General features: G+C 40.1%; 1 protein-coding gene across 1 annotated transcript in view; it reads left to right on the forward strand.

Moving 5' to 3' along the window:
- The first annotated feature begins 7325 nt into the window (after positions 1 to 7325).
- C2CD4C (C2 calcium dependent domain containing 4C) overlaps positions 7326 to 23180 on the forward strand; it is a 35349-nt gene continuing 19494 nt past the window's right edge. Inside the window, exon 1 of the mRNA XM_053702853.1 lies at positions 7326 to 7519. The gene's annotated coding sequence lies outside the window, so the exon portion shown is untranslated. The remainder of the gene's footprint in view (positions 7520 to 23180) is intronic.

The following is a 23180-nucleotide window of genomic DNA, read 5'->3' on the forward strand; positions in this document are numbered from 1 at the left end:
ATGGTAGGTGCAACTGCAGTGTGTGCCTGTGAATGATGGTAGGTGCAACTGCAGTGTGTGCCTGTGAATGATGGTAGGTGCAACTACAGTGTGTGCCTGTGAATGATGGTAGGTGCAACTGCAGTGAGTGCCTGTGAATGATGGTAGGTGCAACTGCAGTGTGTGTCTGTGAATGATGGTAGGTGCAACTACAGTGTGTGCCTGTGAATGATGGTAGGTGCAACTGCAGTGTGTGCCTGTAAATGATGGTAGATGCAACTGCAGTGTGTGCCTGTGAATGATGGTAGGTGCAACTGCAGTGTGTGCCTGTGAATGATGGTAGGTGCAACTACAGTGTGCCTGTGAATGATGGTAGGTGCAACTGCAGTGTGTGCCTGTGAATGATGGTAGGTGCAACTGCAGTGTGTGCCTGTGAATGATGGTAGGTGCAACTGCAGTGTGTGCCTGTGAATGATGGTAGGTGCAACTGCAGTGTGTGCCTGTGAATGATGGTAGGTGTAACTGCAGTGTGTGCCTGTGAATGATGGTAGGTACAACTGCAGTGTGTGCCTGTAAATGATGGTAGGTACAACTGCAGTGTGTGCCTGTGAATGATGGTAGGTGCAACTACAGTGTGTGCCTGTGAATGATGGTAGGTGCAACTGCAGTGTGTGCCTGTGAATGATGGTAGGTGCAACTGCAGTGTGTGCCTGTGAATGACGGTAGGTGCAACTGCAGTGTGTGCCTGTGAATGACGGTAGGTGCAACTGCAGTGTGTGCCTGTGAATGACGATAGGTGCAACTACAGTGTGTGCCTGTGAATGACGGTAGGTGCAACTACAGTGTGTGCCTGTGAATGACGGTAGGTGCAACTACAGTGTGTGTCTGTGAATGATGGTAGGTGCAACTACAGTGTGTGCCTGTGAATGATGGTAGGAGCAACTACAGTGTGTGCCTGTGAATGATGGTAGGAGCAACTACAGTGTGTGCCTGTGAATGATGGTAGGAGCAACTACAGTGTGTGCCTGTGAATGATGGTAGGTGCAACTTCAGTGTGTGCCTGCGAATGATGGTAGGTGCAACTGCAGTGTGTGCCTGCGAATGATGGTAGGTGCAACTGCAGTGTGTGCCTGTGAATGATGGTAGGTGCAACTGCAGTGTGTGCCTGTGAATGATGGTAGGTGCAACTGCAGTGTGTACCTGTGAATGATGGTAGGTGCAACTGCAGTGTGTACCTGTGAATGATGGTAGGTGCAACTGCAGTGTGTGTCTGTGAATGATGGTAGGTGCAACTACAGTGTGTGCCTGTGAATGATGGTAGGTGCAACTGCAGTGTGTGCCTGTGAATGATGGTAGGTGCAACTGCAGTGTGTGCCTGTAAATGATGGTAGGTGCAACTGCAGTGTGTGCCTGTGAATGATGGTAGGTGCAACTGCAGTGTGTGCCTGTGAATGATGGTAGGTGCAACTGCAGTGTGTGCCTGTGAATTATGGTAGGTGCAACTGCAGTGTGTGCCTGTGAATGATGGTAGGTGCAACTGCAGTGTGTGCCTGTGAATGATGGTAGGTGCAACTGCAGTGTGTGCCTGTGAATGATGGTAGGTGCAACTGCAGTGTGTGCCTGTGAATGATAGTAGGTACAACTGCAGTGTGTGCCTGTAAATGATGGTAGGTGCAACTCCAGTGTGTGCCTGTGAATGATGGTAGGTGCAACTGCAGTGTGTGCCTGTGAATGATGGTAGGTGCAACTGCAGTGTGTGCCTGTGAATGATGGTAGGTGCAACTGCAGTGTGTGCCTGTGAATGATGGTAGGTGCAACTGCAGTGTGTGCCTGTGAATGACAATAGGTGCAACTACAGTGTGTACCTGTGAATGACGGTAGGTGCAACTACAGTGTGTGCCTGTGAATGACGGTAGGTGCAACTACAGTGTGTGTCTGTGAATGACGGTAGGTGCAACTACAGTGTGTGCCTGTGAATGACGGTAGGAGCAACTACAGTGTGTGCCTGTGAATGATGGTAGGTGCAACTGCAGTGTGTGCCTGTGAATGATGGTAGGTGCAACTTCAGTGTGTGCCTGCGAATGATGGTAGGTGCATCTTTAGTGTGTGCCTGCGAATGATGGTAGGTGTAACTGCAGTGTGTGTCTGTGAATGATGGTAGGTTCAACTGCAGTGTGTGCCTGTGAATGATGGTAGGTGCAACTGCAGTGTGTGCCTGTGAATGATAATAGGTGCAACTGCAGCGTGTGCCTGTGAATGATAATAGGTGCAACTGCAGAGTGTGCCTGTGAATGATGGTAGGTGCAACAGCAGTGTGTGCCTGTGAATGATGGTAGGTGCAACTGCAGTGTGTGCCTGTGAATGATGGTAGGTGCAACTGCAGTGTGTGCCTGTGAATGATGGTAGGTGCAACTACAGGGTGTGCCTGTGAATGATGGTAGGTGCAACTGCAGTGTGTGCCTGTGATTGATGGTAGGTGCAACTGCAGTGTGTGTCTGTGAATGATGGTAGGTGTAACTGCAGTTTGTGCCTGTGAATGATGGTAGGTGCAACTACAGGGTGTGCCTGTGAATGATGGTAGGTGCAACTGCAGTGTGTGCCTGTGATTGATGGTAGGTGCAACTGCAGTGTGTGTCTGTGAATGATGGTAGGTGCAACTGCAGTGTGTGTCTGTGAATGATGGTAGGTGCAACTGCAGTGTGTGTCTGTGAATGATGGTAGGTGTAACTGCAGTGTGTGCCTGTGAATGATGGTAGGTGCAACTGCAGTGTGTGCCTGTGAATGATGGTAGGTGCAACTGCAATGTGTGTCTGTTAATGATAATAGTTGCAACTGCAGTGTGTGCCTGTGAATGATAATAGGTACATCTGCAGTGTGTGCCTGTGAATGATGGTAGGTGCAACTGCAGTGTGTGCCTGTGAATGATGGTAGGTGCAACTGCAATGTGTGTCTGTGAATGATAATAGTTGCAACTGCAGTGTGTGCCTGTGAATGATAATAGGTGCATCTGCAGTGTGTGCCTGTGAATGATGGTAGGTGCAACTACAGTGTGTGCCTGTGAATGATGGTAGGTGCAACTGCAGTGTGTGCCTGTGAATGATGGTAGGTGCAACTGCAGTGTGTGTCTGTGAATTGTGTTGTGTAACTGCTGTTTGTGACTGAGGATGTGTGTCTGAATGAAGCATGTAGAAGAAGAGATGAGTGGTGTTTATGAGGAACAGAATGTGGTTGTTTTCTTTTCCAGGAAACAAAGATGACTAGTGAAAGTAGTTTAACCCTTTAAGGACACAGCTTTCAGTTTGCTCAATTGTTTTATGACGGAAAAATTCCGTCATATGTCCTTAAGAGGTTAAGGATTGGATAGCAACTTCTTTACACAAACTTTATGTAAATGTGGATTTTAAATAAATGTGTGAACAGTATCTAAGTATAAAATTCAACATATTTTGATTCATAATGTGGGTGTACTGGAAACAAAATAACACTTTGAAATGCTTTTAAAACATTGTTTTTTATGCAGAACTTTTGCAATTAAGTAATTATTTTTCTGATGCTACATTATATAAAAGGTATTTTTATATCCTTTAGCTATGTACGAAATGACGTTAGATGCAGAGAGGTTTATATATATATTTCTTCATAAGTTGAAATGCCAGATTGTTATAGTCAATTGCAGTGGGACACCTGGACAGTGCTATTTATCTGTGGTATGGAAGGTCACAGGGTTAAAGGGACATGAAACCCAAACAATTTATTTCATGATTCAGAAAGAGCATAACAGCTTTCCAATTGACTTCTCTAATTTGCTCCTTTTCTTGGTATTACTTTGCTGAAAAGCATACCTAGGTGGGGTCAGGAGCAGCAATGCACTGCTGGGAGCTAGCTGCTGATAGGTGGCTGTACATATGTTTCTTGTCGTTGGCTCATCTGATGTGCTCAGCTAGTTCCTAGTAGTACATTTCTGTGCCTTCAACAAAGGATACAATGAGAATGAAGCAAATTTGATAACAGAACTGGAAAGGTGTGTAAAACGGTAAATAAAACTTAGGTTGAATGTCTTTTTAACACTAATGATTTTAGGGTAAACTGTAGTGGGGGATTGGATTGACAACAGTTAGGTTTAAACTGTAGTATCAGGGAAGAACATACTTTATTTTTATTGTTAACTGAGTTTTGTGTCACTGTCTAACCAAAAAGCAGTTACACAGCTGATTCAGTTGCCTTAATTTAATACAAATAATGTGCACTACAGGCTTCCACACATCATAGGATATTGAATCAAAACAGATCCTGTATAAAACAATAGCTATTACTTTGGAATAATCAAAATACTCATGTATGCAGACCCTCAGGTATTGACAGTGATAAGGATGCCACAAATTCATCAATGATGTTACAAATTATCTCTCTCATCGTCTATCTATCTATCCATCTATCTATATTTATTTATAAAATATTTTACCAGGAAGGATACATTGAGATTTCTCTCGTTTTCAAGTATATCCTGGGATCACAAAACATTGCATTGATACAATAGGGTACAATAAATACAAAAACAATAATAATAATACACAATATATGCAAAAATTTAACATAGACCAGGTAGGAAATATATAATCAACCATGACAGGTGCATTCTGTTTTGAGATATGTATATAGGGATCTCTAAAAGGATATTAGGCTTGGGGAAGGTTTGAAAGTGTGAGGGAGGTCATTCCATAACTGTGGCGCTCTGTAGGAAAAGGAGGATCGAGCTGCTTTCTTTTTGTATTGAGGCAAGCTAAATAATGTGCTGTTATTGGATCGGAAGTTATATGAGGTTGGAATAGCCGGGAGAGCATTCTGCTCAGGTAGGGTGGGAGCTTCCCAGAAAGGCTCTTAAACACAAGGCAGGAAAGATGGAGGGTGCGTCTGGATTCCAGCGACAGCCAGTTTAGTTCTTTTAGCATGTCACAATGGTGGGTCCTGTAGTTACATTGTAGCACAAAGCGGCAGAACGAGTTATATAACGTATTAAGTTTATTAAGGTGAGTTTGCGGTGCAGGTGCGTATACTACGTCCCCATAATCCATGATAGGCATCAGCATTTGCTGTACAATCCTTTTCCTTTACTGTAGGGCTGGGGCAGGATTTGTTTCTGTACAGGGCACCTAGTTTTGGATAAAGTTTAGATGCAAGTTTTTCTATGTGGAGGCCAAAAGATAGATTGGGGTCTAACAACATACCCAAGTATTTGAAAAAGTGGACTGCGGTCAGCGTGCAATTGGATTTTGTTTTGATGCGTAGATGGGAATTTTGTAATTTGTGTAATTTAGGTCTCATTCCAAAGATCATTGTGACCGTTTTGTCAGTGTTTAGGAAGAGTTTGTTTTTTGAGATCCACATTTCTACCTCTGTGAACTGGTCTTGGAGCACTGCCTCAAGCTGATGCAAATCGGATTTGTTTTCGTAGATTACCGTGTCATCTGAATACATGTGTACAGTTGAGGATTTGCAGACATTAGGTAGATCATTTATAAATAATGTGAATAGTAGGGGGCCGAGAATGAAACCTTGGGGTGACTGGGAGAGGGAGGGAGTCGCTGTCAGAAATGGAGACATATTGTGATCGATCCGATACATATGATCGAAACCAGGTTAACGGACGATCACCAATACCAGAGTTTTTTAGTTTGAGAAGTAGTATGTCGGGGTCTACTGTGTCAAAAGCCTTTGCAAAATCAAGGAAAATAGCTCCAGTTAGGTCTCCTTGTTCCATGCCAGTTTGGATGCTGTTGCAAACTTTTAGGAGGGCAGTTGTAGTGGAGTGATTCAGGCGAAAACCTAATTGATATATATATATTTCTAACTAATCTATCGATCTAATTTATCTATAATCCATCTGTCTATCTATCATCTATCTATAATCTATATAATAACTATTATCCATCTACTGTATCTAATAATCTAATCTATCATCTATATATCTATCTAGCTAGCTATCATCAATCGATCATCTATCATCTATCTACCTATCGAAAGTGGTACACTTAACATTTTGTAAGAATACCCAGGAGTGTGACCACCTTTAAAAATGATAACTATAAACATATATTATTACAGCGTTAGAAGATAACAGATCTACATAAACTCTACCAAGATCTCCTAATCAAATCTGAAGGTTCACAAGTAAAGTCAAGAATACTTTATTAGCATGACATTATTACATGTGTTGTCAAAGTAATATGTTACAATAAAACACATCAAAAACAAAGTAGGAGTATAGTGGGTAAATATATGTTCACATATGCATATATGGAAAGCGCCTAACAGACTAAAGTGTAATGTACAGGTGCACCTTTAAAAACGACCTCTATAGATAGTGCAAGTGCATTTGAGCACTGTATATGTGAGTGTGACTGTATACTGATAAGTAGAATTAGAAGAGTAGGCTATTGTGTTGCTGGTATTATATAGAGTACTGCTTTGTAGCGCTGACAGTAGCTTGCTTTTCTTTAATGTGCGGTATAGAGCGGAGTATAAAAGGCAGCTCGTAGCATGGCATTTACGGTAATATCACACAAGTTCGGGAATCCCCTAAGGACACAATAGATTGTCAGTCAAGTTCATGTAATACAACAGCACAATATCGCGCTATCACACGGCAGCGCTGTCACATTATGCTGTGGAAAAGGAAACGGATGAGTGGAGTTTTATAAGATGTTGCTTTAACTAACATATATATTGCTGACGAGTAAACATCATCTTCTACACAGCACACACTGGCGCGTTATAAAGCTTCATAATCTTACAGCAGGGTATCTGACCCATCTCATTTAGTATTAATGCAGATATATCATTACACACACATATATATATATATATACTAAACTGATTCAAACTTTACCGCACAAATGTATAGTTAATAGATGCTATTATAACAACAGGTGGCATAACTTGACTCTGGTTTTATTACAGTAAATAGTCATTTGGCTTTACAGACCAATCGTCTGTTTTATATGGTGACAAATTTCCCTCTCGCTATACAGGACAGACAGTAGCTGGGAAAAAAAGGAGTTTCTAAAACTAGAGGACAAATGGTATAATTGTATGGAACTGGAATTAGTAACTGTAGGTGGATCCCAAAGTTCATTACAAAACTGGCACTTGATGATTCATATGAATATTTTATGAATAAAAAGATCAGGCTTATTATTATCTCGCTGCTGTTTCTCCAGGACGTAAATACAAACAACATAAGTGGATGAGCCCGCATGTGGTGCAGCCCAGCGCTGGGAGGTGTGTGTATTAGGAGGAATACGTCTGGTTGGCTGGCAAAGCAGTGCATATAACCAAGGGGGAGAGAGAGTCCTGGCCACTTCACAGGCAGACACAGGGGTGACCAGACAAGAGAACCAGGACCCGCCAGGACCCTCAGATAATAATAAAAAAAAACTAAGGTACCGGCAACAAAGCTAACAAAGAGAAGAGCTCCTGCCAGAAAAGACTGCAAGACCTCCAGAGTCCAGAGCTTAAAAAACCCCAAGACCAGCAGCCACAGGTAGGAGCCCCCTGTTCTCTCAGCACCAAGGACAGCGGCAACCCACTTCAGTTTATGTATACAGTGGGCACCCACATACTAAAGTGCCTACATAAATCTCAATGCTCCTGAACATATAATAAGAGGTCCGAGGCTGGGGCATTTCTATACTTTTTCTTGCTTTCAGTCTTGTCAGCACAACAATAGACTGAAGCGGCACAGCCTTACAGCAGTGCTTTATCGCTCTGGATCACTTTTTAAGGACTGGGGATGTAGAGTTCCAGAGTTTTATATTTTTATGTATATATATTATGTGTGTGTGTATATATATATATTACACAGGTACATTTATGGCATACGCTTATAAGGTTTTCCACAATTGTAGGCTAGCATATTAACTCTCCAGAGGCTGGTTTATTCAGTAATGCAGATTTATGGGTTACCATGACATAACCCAGCCACAAGTGATTTGCTGCTATAAATATAATTGCAGGAGACTTTACAGTCACCTCCTCTCCTGTTCATCCATCTGCCTATTGTTAGTTTGCATTGTAACCCCCTCCTAGCTAGAAATATCAGAAAAATGATGGTGGTTGTCAGGGTGGGGAAAGATGATATACAAATTACCTTTAATAACTGAACTGTGTAAGCTGCATACATGTGATAAAAATCATAGGTTGAGTTCATTGTATTTAAGTTTTTCTGCAATTAGATAGACATTTGTTATACCATAAACCTTCACATGATACAATACACATGTCTGTAGCGTTATAATAGCACTTTTAATTATAACAAGTTAATGGGGTTAGAGAGGACCAAGATGGTAAGTGAGATGCGAAGAGAGATGGAGGAGACATTAACTAGCTACATGATTTCAGTATTTAACATTCAGTTCTATATAGACAACTAACTTATCAATCAATACGAGATCTGATACAAGTCCTCAAAAGCTCCAATTCACTCCCATCAAAGATATGTCACCTGTCTTCATATTATCTCTCTCTTAAACCATTTCCCTATCTTTAAATAGCTGAAACCACCATACAAACTTACCTAAAATGTTAGTACCCCCTACCTGCACAACTTCTATTAATTGCCCCCAATCACCCCCATTTTTTATATAATTACCTTATACTTAAATACCTGTTAGCTATTCACTAAATTACTTCCTCCTAAACACACATTACCCTACTCATATTGCTCCTGTGTAGCATCTATTCTTGTTGAAAACACTGCAGTCCCTCCAGGCTTTTTTTTTAACTTTAAAACTGGGTTATATTCCTTTATCCCCTATATACATTTACTCAAGTCCTGCTCCCAATGTCCCATACCTCAAAATATTTTCCTTTATTTTTGTTACTAACCTCAAAAATCAGTTCCCAAGATGCTCACTTTTCCCATAACCTAAACCTTGCAACCACCCCCTTTACATGTTTTTGGAATTATATTACCTTGTTGATATGTGCCTTTGGTATTCACTTAAAACTAAGCAGAAATATATTATCTTCACCCAAAATCCCAAGCTACCTGAGTAAATCCCATTAGACTTCATATACTGTATGATCACAAGTATATCTTTTTTTTTTTTCTCAACAAATTCAGCAGGTTGCCCCCTATTTATCTGTCTCACTGCAGACAACATAACAAAAGCTGTAAATAAGAAAACAAGAGGAAAGGATATCTGTGGCTATAGACTGAAATAAACAAAGCTCACCACAAAACATTACATAAAGGCTAGAAATCCTTCCCAAGTGCATGCGTACACCAATGAGAATTGTTTAATTCTTCCATATAGTGAACAAGGTATGATAGTTCTTCATAACATAGAGAACTGCAGAATTTTGCATAAAGAATACCTATAGCAAGGGTGGAGAACATCATCCCATGGACTGGATGCAGTTTATTAACCCAATACATTTATTATCAGAGGCATTTAGGAAGAAGCACACAAGGAAGAGAAATGAGGGGGAAAGAGGCCACTGGTGAAAAATGGATGTGAAATATATGAGCTGATAGGGAACTATATAGTTAAGGAGGACAGGAAAGCAAATAAGATGAAGAATAAAAAAGGAATGTGTTTTGGGGAAAGTTAATTTATTTCATTTTAGTGTATTTGTATTCTTAAAAATAATTTCACTCCTTAAACTATAACAGTTGGGAATGTTACTCATTCTATGTTTAGTTTTTAGCATTTCTTCATAGCTGCTACCTGATGATTTTTTTATTTGGCATGATTAAGGGTAATTAAAACCCAAAAAGTCGCCTGTTATGACCAGGACCCTTTTGTTCAAATAAACGTTATGAATTTGCATGGTGCTGTGAATATTTTATAATGAACTACTTATTTGGGTTTATGCAGTGACTCTATTCATACTTTGCACATGAAGTAAGGAGCTGACAAGTTTTCGTATTGATTTTTTATTTGGGTCAGTGGGCCTCCACCCCTACCACATATATCAATTGAGCATAAAAGCAGATCTGCTGGGTATAAAACAGCCGTCTCTATGGATATTTGCAGACCATTGCAAAGTTAGCTTTATAGAGATCAAATATATTCACGGGTCATTTCCAAGTAACATCTATAGAGATGTGCAGAGCATTGCACCTATTACATTATAGAAATCTGCATGACACTGGCAGTTAACAATTATTTAAAACTGCAGCACAGTGCGTTGTCATTTTAGGGAGATACATAATTTTGCATAGAAAGATCTACATAGATCTGAATAACACTAAACTATCGCATAGTAATCACTTTATTGGTCTGTAAAATATAAAAAAAATGTATTGCAGCAGAACATTTCCCTAAGATCTACAGAGACCTGCAGAGCATTTTACAATAACTTGTGTTAAGACATGCAGAGCTTTAGATAGCAAGATCCTTTGATATAGAGTATTACATAGCATTGTTCAGTATTCCCCATAAAGACAGATTACTGCACAGTAGCCTCAGAGAAGACATGCAAAGCATTACACAGTATTATTATAGAAATTAAAAAGTATGGTCACACTCTTATTAACTGTGAACAGGGCACGGCCATTACAGAGGCATGCAGAACATTATACAGTAACCAGGGGCGTATTTTGGCCCAGGCAAACAAGGTACTTGCCTAGGGCTGCAGATTTGGGGGGGGGGTAGCACTTTTTGAGTCTCACTACACACACACTGCACTACTCCCACAGACTTCACTACACACACACACCATAAACAAACACTCATCATATACACACACACGCACACATATACTCACACACATATACACATACGAGCACATGAACATTTACTTTCGAATTGCCATAAAATAGTCACGTTACACCCTGACTAAAAAATATTATGGCCAAAAAAGGCCTACAACTTTGGGGGGGGGTAACAGAATTTTGTGTGCCTAGGGCAGCACAAAACCTAAATACGCTCCTGACAGTAACCTATATACAATGTGTGTTGTGGAGAAACAGATTTCTGCAGAACATTTCTATATAAAATAATGTTTGAAGTAAGCTGGAATTAATTCCTAAACCTTGAGTGTTTGGTTGGGAACCTGGGATAGTGTTACCAGGTGCCCAGAGTAATTGGTGTGTGTTGATACTTGTGAGGTGAAGCTGGGTAGGGAGCTAGTAAGAAAGCCGGAAGTTTAAATGAGGGAAATATACTAGCATTTAATCAGACGGACTATGCTACTTTTATGTCAAAATGACTTTGTTCTTTTCCCAGAAGCCACATTGTACTTCCTTGTTCTTAATGTTTCCTTCCAGTGTGAGGAATAAAGACAAGTATTGCTGTTTTGCAGTATTTTGTGTGTACTGTACTGCAGTATATAAAATACAACCCTCCAGTGCTTTTTATATATGGCCTACCAATCCTATTCCTCCCCCTATTTGCAACCCAGAGGGCTCCTTTTCTCTACCTGTTTTCTCTGTGTAGATCCGATGAATACTTTTTAGAATTTGAGTGTATTAATGTTTGTTTGTTGTATTTTTTATTTTTTTTTATCAGAGAAAATGTTTTGTTTTGATTAAAGGGATAGAAAAGTCAAAATTTAATTTGCATGATTCTGATAGAGCATGTAATTTTAAGACACTTTTAAATGTACTGTTGAAAAAGACTATGTACATATCCTACACGAGTGGGAGCTAGCTGGTGATTGGGGCATGCGCAACTTTGTCTCTTGTGATTGGCTGTCAGTAGTTTGTAACATAGCATTAAAGGAATAGTCTAGTCAAAATTAAATTTTCATGATTCTGATAGAGCATGCAATAGTAAGCAACTTTCTGATTTACTCCTATTATCAATTTGTCTTCGTTCTCTTGCTATCTTTATTTCAATGTAAACTTAGAAGCCGGACCATTTTTGGTTCAGAACCTGGGTAGCGCTTGCTGATTGGTGGCTACATTTAGACACCAATCAGAAAGTGCTACCCAAGTTCTGAACCAAAAATGGGCTGGCGCCTATGCTTACATTCTTGCTTTTTCAAATAACGATACCAAGAGAACGAAGAAAATTTGATAATAGGAGTAAAAGTAGTTTAAAATTGCCTGCTCTATCTGATTCATGAAAGTTTAATTTTGACTAAACTATTCCTTTAATATACCACAGCTGAGGGTAGACAGATGATAAAGGGATGTGTGGGATGGGCCTGATTATGACCCTAACAGCTTCTGGGTTACTTCCACGTGTTGGTAGCATTAGGTGGAGTTTTAGTGTATTACGCAAAGGGACAATTACATACATAGTGACGCACAGTCTGCCTTAAAGGGACATAAAGCATGACATTTTTCTTTCATGATTCAGATAGAGCATTCCGTTTTCATCAACTTTCTAATTTACTTCTATTCTTTAATTTTCTTTGTTCTCTTTGAATCTTTTGTTGAAAAAAAGCTCAGGAGCATGCACGTGTCTAGAGCAATATACGGCAGCAGTTTTACAAGAATGTTATCCATTTGCCAGAACACTAGATGGCAGCACCATTTCCTGCCATGTAGTGCTCCAGACACCTACCTAGGTATCTCTTCAACAATGAATACCACTGGAACCAAGCACATTTGATAGTATAAGTATATAGGAAATAAAAAAAAAAAAAGTATGCTCTGTCAGAATCAGAAAATAAAAATGTTGGGTTTCATATCCCTTTAATGCAGTACTTCTTCTGTAATTAGGGTCAAGCGATTTCTCTAGCTGTACCCACAAACCTTAATTGTTTGTGTCCGTATTAAGGGACTGAAAAGAGGTTGGAGAAAGAAGAGTTTACAGAAAAGAAATGACAACGATGCTAAGACAATGCAGAAATCATTGGGATGTGACTTGTCTGTAACTGAGCACTGAAGAGGCTTCTAGGACTTACTGAACCTGAAAAAAAAGTCAAACATTTCTGGTGAATTTTTCACACAGGTTTGCAAAGATTCTAGATTTTTATTAACCCCTTAATGACCACAGCACTTTTCCATTTTCTGTCCGTTTGGGACCAAGGCTATTTTTAAATTTTTGCGGTGTTTGCGTTTAGCTGTAATTTTCCTCTTACTCATTTACTGTACCCACACATATTATATACTGTTTTTCTCATCATTAAATGGGCTTTCTAAAGATACCATTATTTTCATCATATCTTATCATTTACTATAAAAAAAATTATAAAATATGAGGAAAAAATGGAAAAAACACACTTTTTCTAACTTTGACCCCAAAATCTGTTACACATCTACAACCACCAAAAAACACCCATGCTAAACAGTTTCTAAATTTTGTCCTGAGTTTAGAAATACCCAATGTTTACATGTTCTTTGCTTTTTTTGCAAGTTATAGGGCAATAAATACAAGTAGCACTTTGCTATTTCCAAACCATTATTTTTCAAAATTAGCGCTAGTTACATTGGAACACTGATATCTTTCAGGAATCCCTGAATATCCCTTGACATGTATATATTGTTTTTTAGAAGACAACCCAAAGTATTGATCTAAGCCAATTTTGGTATATTTCATGCCACCATTTCACCGCCAAATGCGATCAAATACAAAAAATAGTTCACTTTTTCACAAATTTTTTCACAAACTTTCGGTTTCTCACTGAAATTATTTACAAACAACTTGTGCAATTATGGCATAAATGGTTGTAAATTTTTCTCTGGGATCCCCTTTCTTCAGAAATAGCAGACATATATGGCTTTGGCGTTGCTTTTTGGTAATTAGAAGGCCGCTAAATGCCACTGTGCACCACACGTGTATTATGCCCAGCAGTGAAGGGGTTAATTAGGGAGCATGTAGGGAGCTTTCTGGGGTAATTTTAGCTTTAGTGTAGTGTAGTAGACAACCCCAAGTATTGATCTAGGCCCATTTTGGTATATTTCATGCTACCATTTCACCGCCAAATGCGATCAAATTAAAAAAAACTTTAAATTTTTCACAATTTTAGGTTTCTCACTGAAATCATTTACAAACAACTTGTGCAATTATGGCACAAATGGTTGTAAATGCTTCTCTGGGATCCCCTTTGTTCAGAAATAGCAGACATATATGGCTTTGGCGTTGCTTTTTGGTACTTAGAAGGTCGCTAAATGCCGATGCGCATCACACGTGTATTATGGCTAGCAGTGAAGGGGTTAATTAGGTAGCTTGTAGGGAGCTTGCAGGGTTAATTTTAGCTTTAGTGTAGAGCTCAGCCTCCCACCTGAAACATCAGACCCCCTGATCCCTCCCAAACAGCTCTCTTCCCTCCCCCACCCCACAATTGTCCCCGCCATCTTTAGTACTGGCAGCAACTCTGCCAGTACTAAAATAAAAGGTATATTTAGGCTTTTTTTTAAAAAAAAGCATATTTACATATGCTGATGTGTAGGACCCCCCCTTAGCCTCCAACCTGACTGATCCCCCACCAAACAGCTCTCTAACCCTCCCCCTCTGCCTTAATGGGCGCCATCTTGGGTACTGGCAGCTGTCTGCGCCCGTGCGCGCCCCCATCGGCCACGCCCCCGATCCCGCCCCCCTCTACATTACCCGGCCCATCGATGGCCGCCCACCCGCCTCCCAAGTCGGCTCCCACCCACCAACGATACCGGCCATCAATGTCCGGTGCAGAGAGGGCCACAGAGTGTCTCTCTCTGCATCGGATGGCCCAGGGGTGTTATTGCAGGATGCCTCGATATCGAGGCATCCTGCAATAACCGGAAAGCTGCTGGAAGCGAGCAGGATCGCTTCCAGTCGCTTTAAACCCCTAATGTCGTACAGGGTACGTCGCTGGTCTTTTAAGACCAGGTTGTGTGCGACGTACCCTGTACGACATGCGTCGTTAAGGGGTTAAAGGAACAGTCTACACCAGAATTTTTATAGTTTAAAAATATAGATAATCCCTATATTACAGATTCCCCGTTTTACATAACCAACACTGTTATATTAATATACTTTGTACCTCTGTGATTAACTTGTATCTAAGCCTCTTCTGACAGCCCCCTGATCACATGACATTTTATTTATTATCTACTGACTTGCATTTTAGCCAATTAGTGCAGTGTCATCCACAACCCATGGGGTTGAGCACAATGTTATCTATAGGGCTCACATGAACTAGCACCCCCTGTTGTGAAAAGCAAATAAAAAAGCACGTAATAAGAGACGGCCTTCAAGGACTTAGAAATTATCATATGAGCCTACCTAGGTTTAGCTTTCAACTAAGAATACCAAGAGAACAAAGCACATTTGATAAATTAAAGTAAATTGGAAAGTTCTTTAAAATTACATGCCCGATTTGATTAATGAATGATTATTTTTGACTAGACTGTCCCTTTAATGGTTATTTTTTTAAGCTTAAAGAGTGAATTTTATTTCAAAATAATTCAATTTACCATGGAACATTGACCTATGTGTCTTTCCTCCTGTGTTATGGGATTAAACACATACGGCTAGATTTGGAGTTTTGTCGGTAACGACCCGAAAAACTAACGCCGGCTTTTTTATGGCCGCACCATAAAAATAACTCTGGTATTGAGAGTCCACAGAATGGCTGAGTTAGGCTCCAAAAAAGGAGCGTAGAGCATTTTTAACGCAGCTTCAACTCTCGATACCAGAGTTGCTTACGCAAGCGGCCAGCCTCAAAAACGTGCTCGTGCACGATTCCCCCATAGGAAACAATGGAGCTGTTTGAGCTGAAAAAAAAACAAACACCTGCAAAAAAGCCGCGTTCAGCTCCTAACGCAGCCCCATTGTTTGCTATGGGGTAACCCTTCCTACGTCTGCACTTAACACTCTAACATGTACCCCGAGTCTAAACACCCCTAACCTTACACTTATTAACCCCTAATCTGCCGCCCCCGCTATCGCTGACCCCTGCATATTATTATTAACCCCTAATCTGCCGCTCCGTAAACCGCTGCTACTTACATTATCCCTATGTACCCCTAATCTGCTTCCCTAACATCGCCGACCCCTATATTATATTTATTAACCCCTAATCTGCCCCCCACAACGTCGCCTCCACCTGCCTACACTTATTAACCCCTAATCTGCCGAGCGGACCTGAGCGCTACTATAATAAAGTTATTAACCCCTAATCCGCCTCACTAACCCTATAATAAATAGTATTAACCCCTAATCTGCCCTCCCTAACATCGCCGACACCTAACTTCCATTATTAACCCCTAATCTGCCGACTGGAGCTCACCGCTATTCTAATAAATGTATTAACCCCTAAAGCTAAGTCTAACACTAACACCCCCCTAAGTTAAATATAATTTACATCTAACGAAATTAATTAACTCTTATTAAATAAATTATTCCTATTTAAAGATAAATACTTACCTGTAAAATAAATCCTAATATAGCTACAATATAAATTATAATTATATTATAGCTATTTTAGGATTTATATTTATTTTACAGGTAACTTTGTATTTATTTTAACCAGGTACAATAGCTATTAAATAGTTAAGAACTATTTAATAGCTAAAATAGTTAAAATAATTACAAATTTACCTGTAAAATAAATCCTAACCTAAGTTACAATTAAACCTAACACTACACTATCAATAAATTAATTAAATAAAATACCTACAATTACCTACAATTAACCTAACACTACACTATCAATAAATTAAATACAATTCCTACAAATAAATACAATTAAATAAACTAGCTAAAGTACAAAAAATAAAAAAGAACTAAGTTACAAAAAATAAAAAAATATTTACAAACATAAGAAAAATATTACAACAATTTTAAACTAATTACACCTACTCTAAGCCCCCTAATAAAATAACAAAGCCCCCCAAAATAAAAAAATGCCCTACCCTATTCTAAATTACAAAAGTTCAAAGCTCTTTTACCTTACCAGCCCTGAACAGGGCCCTTTGCGGGGCATGCCCCAAAGAATTCAGCTCTTTTGCCTGTAAAAAAAAACATACAATACCCCCCCCCAACATTACAACCCACCACCCACATACTCCTAATCTAACCCAAACCCCCCTTAACCCCTTAGTGACCAGAGCACTTTTCCATTTTCTGTCCGTTTGGGACCAAGGCTATTTTTACATTTCTGCGGTGTTTGTGTTTAGCTGAAATTTTCCTCTTACTCATTTACTGTACCCACACATATTATATACCGTTTTTCTCGCCATTAAATGGACTTTCTAAAAATGGAAAAAAACACACTTTTTCTAACTTTGAACCCCAAAATCTGTTACATATCTACAACCACCAAAAAACACCCATGCTAAATAGTTTCAAAATTTTGTCCTGAGATTAGAAATACCCAATGTTTACATCTTCTTTGCTTTTTTTGTAACTTATAGGGCCATAAATACAAGTAGCACTTTGCTATTTTCAAACCATTTTTTTTCAAAATTAGCGCTAGTTACATTGGGACACTGATATCTTTCAGGAATCCCTGAATATCCATTGACATGTATATATTTTTTTTAGAAGACATCCCAAAGTATTGATCTAGGACCATTTTGGTATATTTCATGCCACCATTTCACCGCCAAATGCGATCAAATACAAAAAATCGTTCACTTTTTCACAAATTTTTTCACAAACTTTCAGTTTCTCACTGAAATTATTTACAAACTGCTTGTGCAATTATGGCATAAATGGTTGTAAATTCTTCTCTGGGACCCCCTTTGTTCAGAAATAGCAGACATATATGGCTTTGGCATTGCTTTTTGGTAATTAGAAGGCCGCTAAATGCCACTGCGCACCACACGTGTATTATGCCCAGCAGTGAAGGGGTTAATTAGGAAGCATGTAAGGAGCTTTTTGGGGTATTTTTAGCTTTAGTGTAGTGTAGTAGACAACCCCAAGTATTGATCTAGGCCCATTTCGGTATATTTCATGCCACCATTTCACCGCCAAATGCGATCAAATTAAAAAAAACGTTAAATTTTTCACAATTTTAGGTTTCTCACTGAAATCATTTACAAACAGCTTGTGCAATTATGGCACAAATGGTTGTAAATGCTTCTCTGGGATCCCCTTTGTTCAGAAATAGCAGACATATATGACTTTGGCGTTGCTTTTTGGTAATTAGAATGCTGCTAAATGGCGCTGCGCATCACACGTGTATTATGGCTAGCAGTGAAGGGGTTAATTAGGTAGCTTGTAGGGAGCTTGCAGGGTTAATTTTAGCTTTAGTGTAGAGATCAGCCTCCCACCTGAAACATCAGACCCCCGGATCCCTCCCAAACATCTCTCTTCCCTCCCCTACCCCACAAATGTCCCCGCCATCTTAAGTACTGGCAGAAACTCTGCCAGTACTAAAATAAAAGGAAAAGTTTGGCTTTTTTGTGCATTTTTTTAGCATATTTACATATGCTTATGTGTAGGATCCCCCTTAGCCCCCAACCTCACTGATCCCCCACCAAACAGCTCTCTAACCCTCCCCCTCTGACTTAATGTGCGCCATCTTGGGTACTGGCAGCTGTCTGCCAGTACCCATTTTAGTGAAAAATATGCTGTTATTATTAAAAAAATGTCCCTTTTCTGTAGTGTAGCTTCCCCCCCCCCCAATACCAAACCCCCACCCCTTCCTGATCCCTTAGATGCTTTTAAAAAAATAAGTTTATTTTCATTTTTTTTACAATTTACTTGTAACTTTTTTCTGTAGTGTAGCGGTTCCCACCCGCTCCCGCCCCGTGCACGCGCCCGCCCGCCACCCCCCATGCACGCGCACGCCCCCATGTGCGCCCCCGGCGATACCGCCCCCGATCCCGCCCCCCTCTCTGACTAAGAAGCCATCGATGGCCGCCCACCCACCTCCCACTTCAGCTCCCACCCACCAACGAATGCGGCCATCGATGTCCGGTGCAGAGAGGGCCACAGAGTGGCTCTCTCTGCACCGGAGGGGTAAAAAATGTTATTGCAGGATGCCTCAATATCGAGGCATCCTGCAATAACCGGAAAACAGCTGGAAGTGATCAGGATCGCTTCCAGCTGCTTTCCAAACCGAGGACGTGCAGGGTACGTCCTTGGTTGTTAAGTGACTTTTTTAAGAGGACGTACACTGCACGTCCTTGGTCATTAAGGGGTTAAATAAACCTAACACTAAGCCCCTGAAGATCTTCCTACCTTATCTTCACCCTGCCAGGTTCACCGATCCGTCCTGAAGAGCTCCTCCGATGTCCTGATCCAAGCCCAAGCGGGGGGCTGAAGAGGTCCATGATCCGGCTGAAGTCTTCATCCAAGCGGGAGCTGAAGAGGTCCATGATCCGGCTGAAGTCTTCATCCAAGCGGGAGCTGAAGAGGTCCATGATCCGGATGAAGTCTTCTATCAACGGCATCTTCAATCTTCTTTCTTCCGGATCCATCTTGCAGACCTCCGACGCGGAACATCCTCTTCTCCCGACGCCTACTAGCCGAATGACGGTTCCTTTAAGGGACGTCATCCAAGATGGCGTCCCTCGAATTCCGATTGGCTGATAGGATTCTATCAGCCAATCGGAATTAAGGTAGGAATATTCTGATTGGCTGATGGAATCAGCCAATCAGAATCAAGTTCAATCCGATTGGCTGATCCAATCAGCCAATCAGATTGAGCTCGCATTCTATTGGCTGTTCCGATCAGCCAATAGAATGCGAGCTCAATCTGATTGGCTGATTCCATCAGCCAATCAGAATTTTCCTACCTTAATTCCGATTGGCTGATAGAATCCTATCAGCCAATCGGAATTCGAGGGACGCCATCTTGGATGACGTCCCTTAAAGGAACCGTCATTCGGCTAGTAGGCGTCGGGAGAAGAGGATGTTCCGCGTCGGAGGTCTGCAAGATGGATCCGGAAGAAAGAAGATTGAAGATGCCGTTGATAGAAGACTTCATCCGGATCATGGACCTCTTCAGCTCCCGCTTGGATGAAGACTTCAGCCGGATCATGGACCTCTTCAGCTCCCGCTTGGATGAAGACTTCAGCCGGATCATGGACCTCTTCAGCCCCCCACTTGGGCTTGGATCAGGACATCGGAGGAGCTCTTCAGGACGGATCGGTGAACCTGGCAGGGTGAAGATAAGGTAGGAAGATCTTCAGGGGCTTAGTGTTAGGTTTATTTAAGGGGGGTTTGGGTTAGATTAGGGGTATGTGGGTGGTGGGTTGTAATGTTGGGGGGGGTATTGTATGGTTTTTTTTTTACAGGCAAAAGAGCTGAATTCTTTGGGGCATGCCCCGCAAAGGGCCCTGTTCAGGGCTGGTAAGGTAAAAGAGCTTTGAACTTTTGTAATTTAGAATAGGGTAGGGCATTTTTTTATTTTGGGGGGCTTTGTTATTTTATTAGGGGGCTTAGAGTAGGTGTAATTAGTTTAAAATTGTTGTAATATTTTTCTTATGTTTGTAAATATTTTTTTATTTTTTGTAACTTAGTTCTTTTTTATTTTTTGTACTTTAGCTAGTTTATTTAATTGTATTTATTTGTAGGATTTGTATTTAATTAATTTATTGATAGTGTAGTGTTAGGTTAATTGTAGGTAATTGTAGGTAGTTTATTTAATTAATTTATTGATAGTGTAGTGTTAGGTTTAATTGTAACTTAGGTTAGGATTTATTTTACAGGTAAATTTGTAATTATTTTAACTATTTTAGCTATTAAATAGTTCTTAACTATTTAATAGCTATTGTACCTGGTTAAAATAAATACAAAGTTACCTGTAAAATAAATATAAATCCTAGAATAGCTATAATATAATTATAATTTATATTGTAGCTATATTAGGATTTATTTTACAGGTAAGTATTTATCTTTAAATAGGAATAATTTAGTTAATTAATTTCGTTAGATGTAAATTATATTTAATTTAGGGGGGTGTTAGTGTTAGGGTTAGACTTAGCTTTAGGGGTTAATACATTTATTAGAATAGCGGTGAGCTCCGGTCGGCAGATTAGGGGTTAATAAGTGTAGGCAGGTGGAGGCGACGTTGTGGGGGGCAGATTAGGGGTTAATTATTGTAGGTAGCTGGCTGCGACGTTGTGGGGGGCAGATTAGGGGTTAATAAATATAATATAGGGGTCTGCGGTGTTAGGGGCAGCAGATTAGGGGTACATAAGGATAACGTAGGTGGCGGCGCTTTGCGGTCGGCAGATTAGGGGTTAATAAGTGTAGGCAGGTGGAGGCAACGTTGTGGGGGGCAGATTAGGGGTTAATAAATATAATACAGGGGTCGGCGGTGTTAGGGGCAGCAGATTAGGGGTACATAAGGATAACATAGGTGGCGGCGCTTTGTGGTCGGCAGATTAGGGGTTAATTATTGTAGGTAGCTGGCTGCGACGTTGTGGGGGGCAGATTAGGGGTTAATAAATATAATATAGGGGTCGGCGGTGTTAGGGGCAGCAGATTAGGGGTACATAAGGATAACGTAGGTGGCGGTCGGCAGATTAGGGGTTAAAAAAATTTATTCGAGTGTCGGCGATGTGGGGGGACCTCGGTTTAGGGGTACATAGGTAGTTTATGGGTGTTACTGTACTTTAGAGTACAGTAGTTAAGAGCTTTATAAACCGGCATTAGCCCAGAAAGCTCTTAACTACTGACTTTTTTCCTGCGGCTGGAGATTTGTCGTTAGATGTCTAACGCTCACTTCAGAAACGACTCTAAATACCGGAGTTAGAAAGATCCCATTGAAAAGATAGGATACGCAATTTACGTAAGGGTATCTGCGGTATGGAAAAGTCGCGGATGAAAAGTGAGCGTTAGACCCTATTTTGAGTGACTCCAAATACCGGCGGTAGTCTAAAACCAGCGTTAGGAGCCTCTAACGCTGGTTTTCACGGCTAACGCCAAACTCCAAATCTAGGTCATATAGTTAAAGTAATCTCTAGAGAAGCATTGCACTTCTGGACCTAACTAAACACATCTGGCTTGTCAATGACAAGAGCCACCAATCACCCAGCAGTGATTGCTCCTGTCAAGCCTATCTAGGTATGCTTTTCAACAAAGTAAACCAAGAGAAAAAAGTACATTTTATAAAAGCAGTAAATTAAAAAGTCTATTACAATTGGATGTTCTAGCTATTCTTTTAAAGGTTTACTGTGACTTTCATGTCCTTTTAACAAATAGAAAAATAAGAGATTGCTTTGTTCTGTTTCAACAAACTGTTCATGACAAATACACTCCCCCCCCCCCCAAAGCAGATCTCTTTTTTGAAGACTTGAAAACTACTTATTATTTTTAAATTAAATTCTGACTTCATGTTGAATATTTCTTTTTGTTTACTTTACAAACAAATCATTTTTGCCATACATACAATTAACTCTGCGTGGCATAAGATGCTAATTTGTGGCATAATGTGGTTGATTAGTGTAGGCTGACATCTAACAAAAGGAACATATCACCAAAGAACTAATTAGCTTACAATTGAGGCCTCACCAGAGAGACAAAGCTCTTCAATTCTTATGTTTTGTTTCCATAAAGCTTATTCTTAAATGGGAGGTTCTCGGTATACACGTGTGCTTGCACAAGCCTATACACTGCACTTATTGTGTGGGATAATAGTAAACTGCAATATTTAAAGGGACAGGCTACCCAAAAGCTGAATCACTTGATAGTGACGCAGCATATCTGTAGAATAACATTAGGTTACTGGCATACATATTGCATTAAGATCAGTGCTGATTCAAATGTATGTTAATGTGTTATGTTAATGCTTTGTTTTGTTTATTTTGCTTTGTAACAATGTTTTCATTCTTGGAGAGGATGTTGTCATTTCAGTAAAACTCATACTTAAAACTTGTATGTGTGCACACGGCAAACTATATATATATATAGTGTGTGTGTATGCATGAATGCAGTCTATTCATTTGAGCAATTATGTCATATGTTTTAACACAGACATAAATAGCTACCTACAATTATAGCGCATGCATGCACAAACAAGACCGAATTGAGATGACACACATCTACAAACACACAAAAACACAAATAACTCACATAGCATACACACAAACTAACATACATAGCATGCACACAAACTAACATACATAGCATGCACACAAACTAACATACATAGCATGCACACACAATAACACCCATATCATACACACACACACACTAACATACAAAGCATACACACACACTAACATACACACAAACACACAAATTAACAAACATAGCATACACACACTAACAAACATAGTATACACATACAACACACATACACTAACACACATAGATAACACACACACTAACACACATAGAATACACACACTCTAACATACATAGCATCAA

This window comes from Bombina bombina, chromosome 2 (assembly GCF_027579735.1).
Source record: "Bombina bombina isolate aBomBom1 chromosome 2, aBomBom1.pri, whole genome shotgun sequence".
In the NCBI taxonomy this organism is placed as follows: domain Eukaryota; kingdom Metazoa; phylum Chordata; class Amphibia; order Anura; family Bombinatoridae; genus Bombina; species Bombina bombina.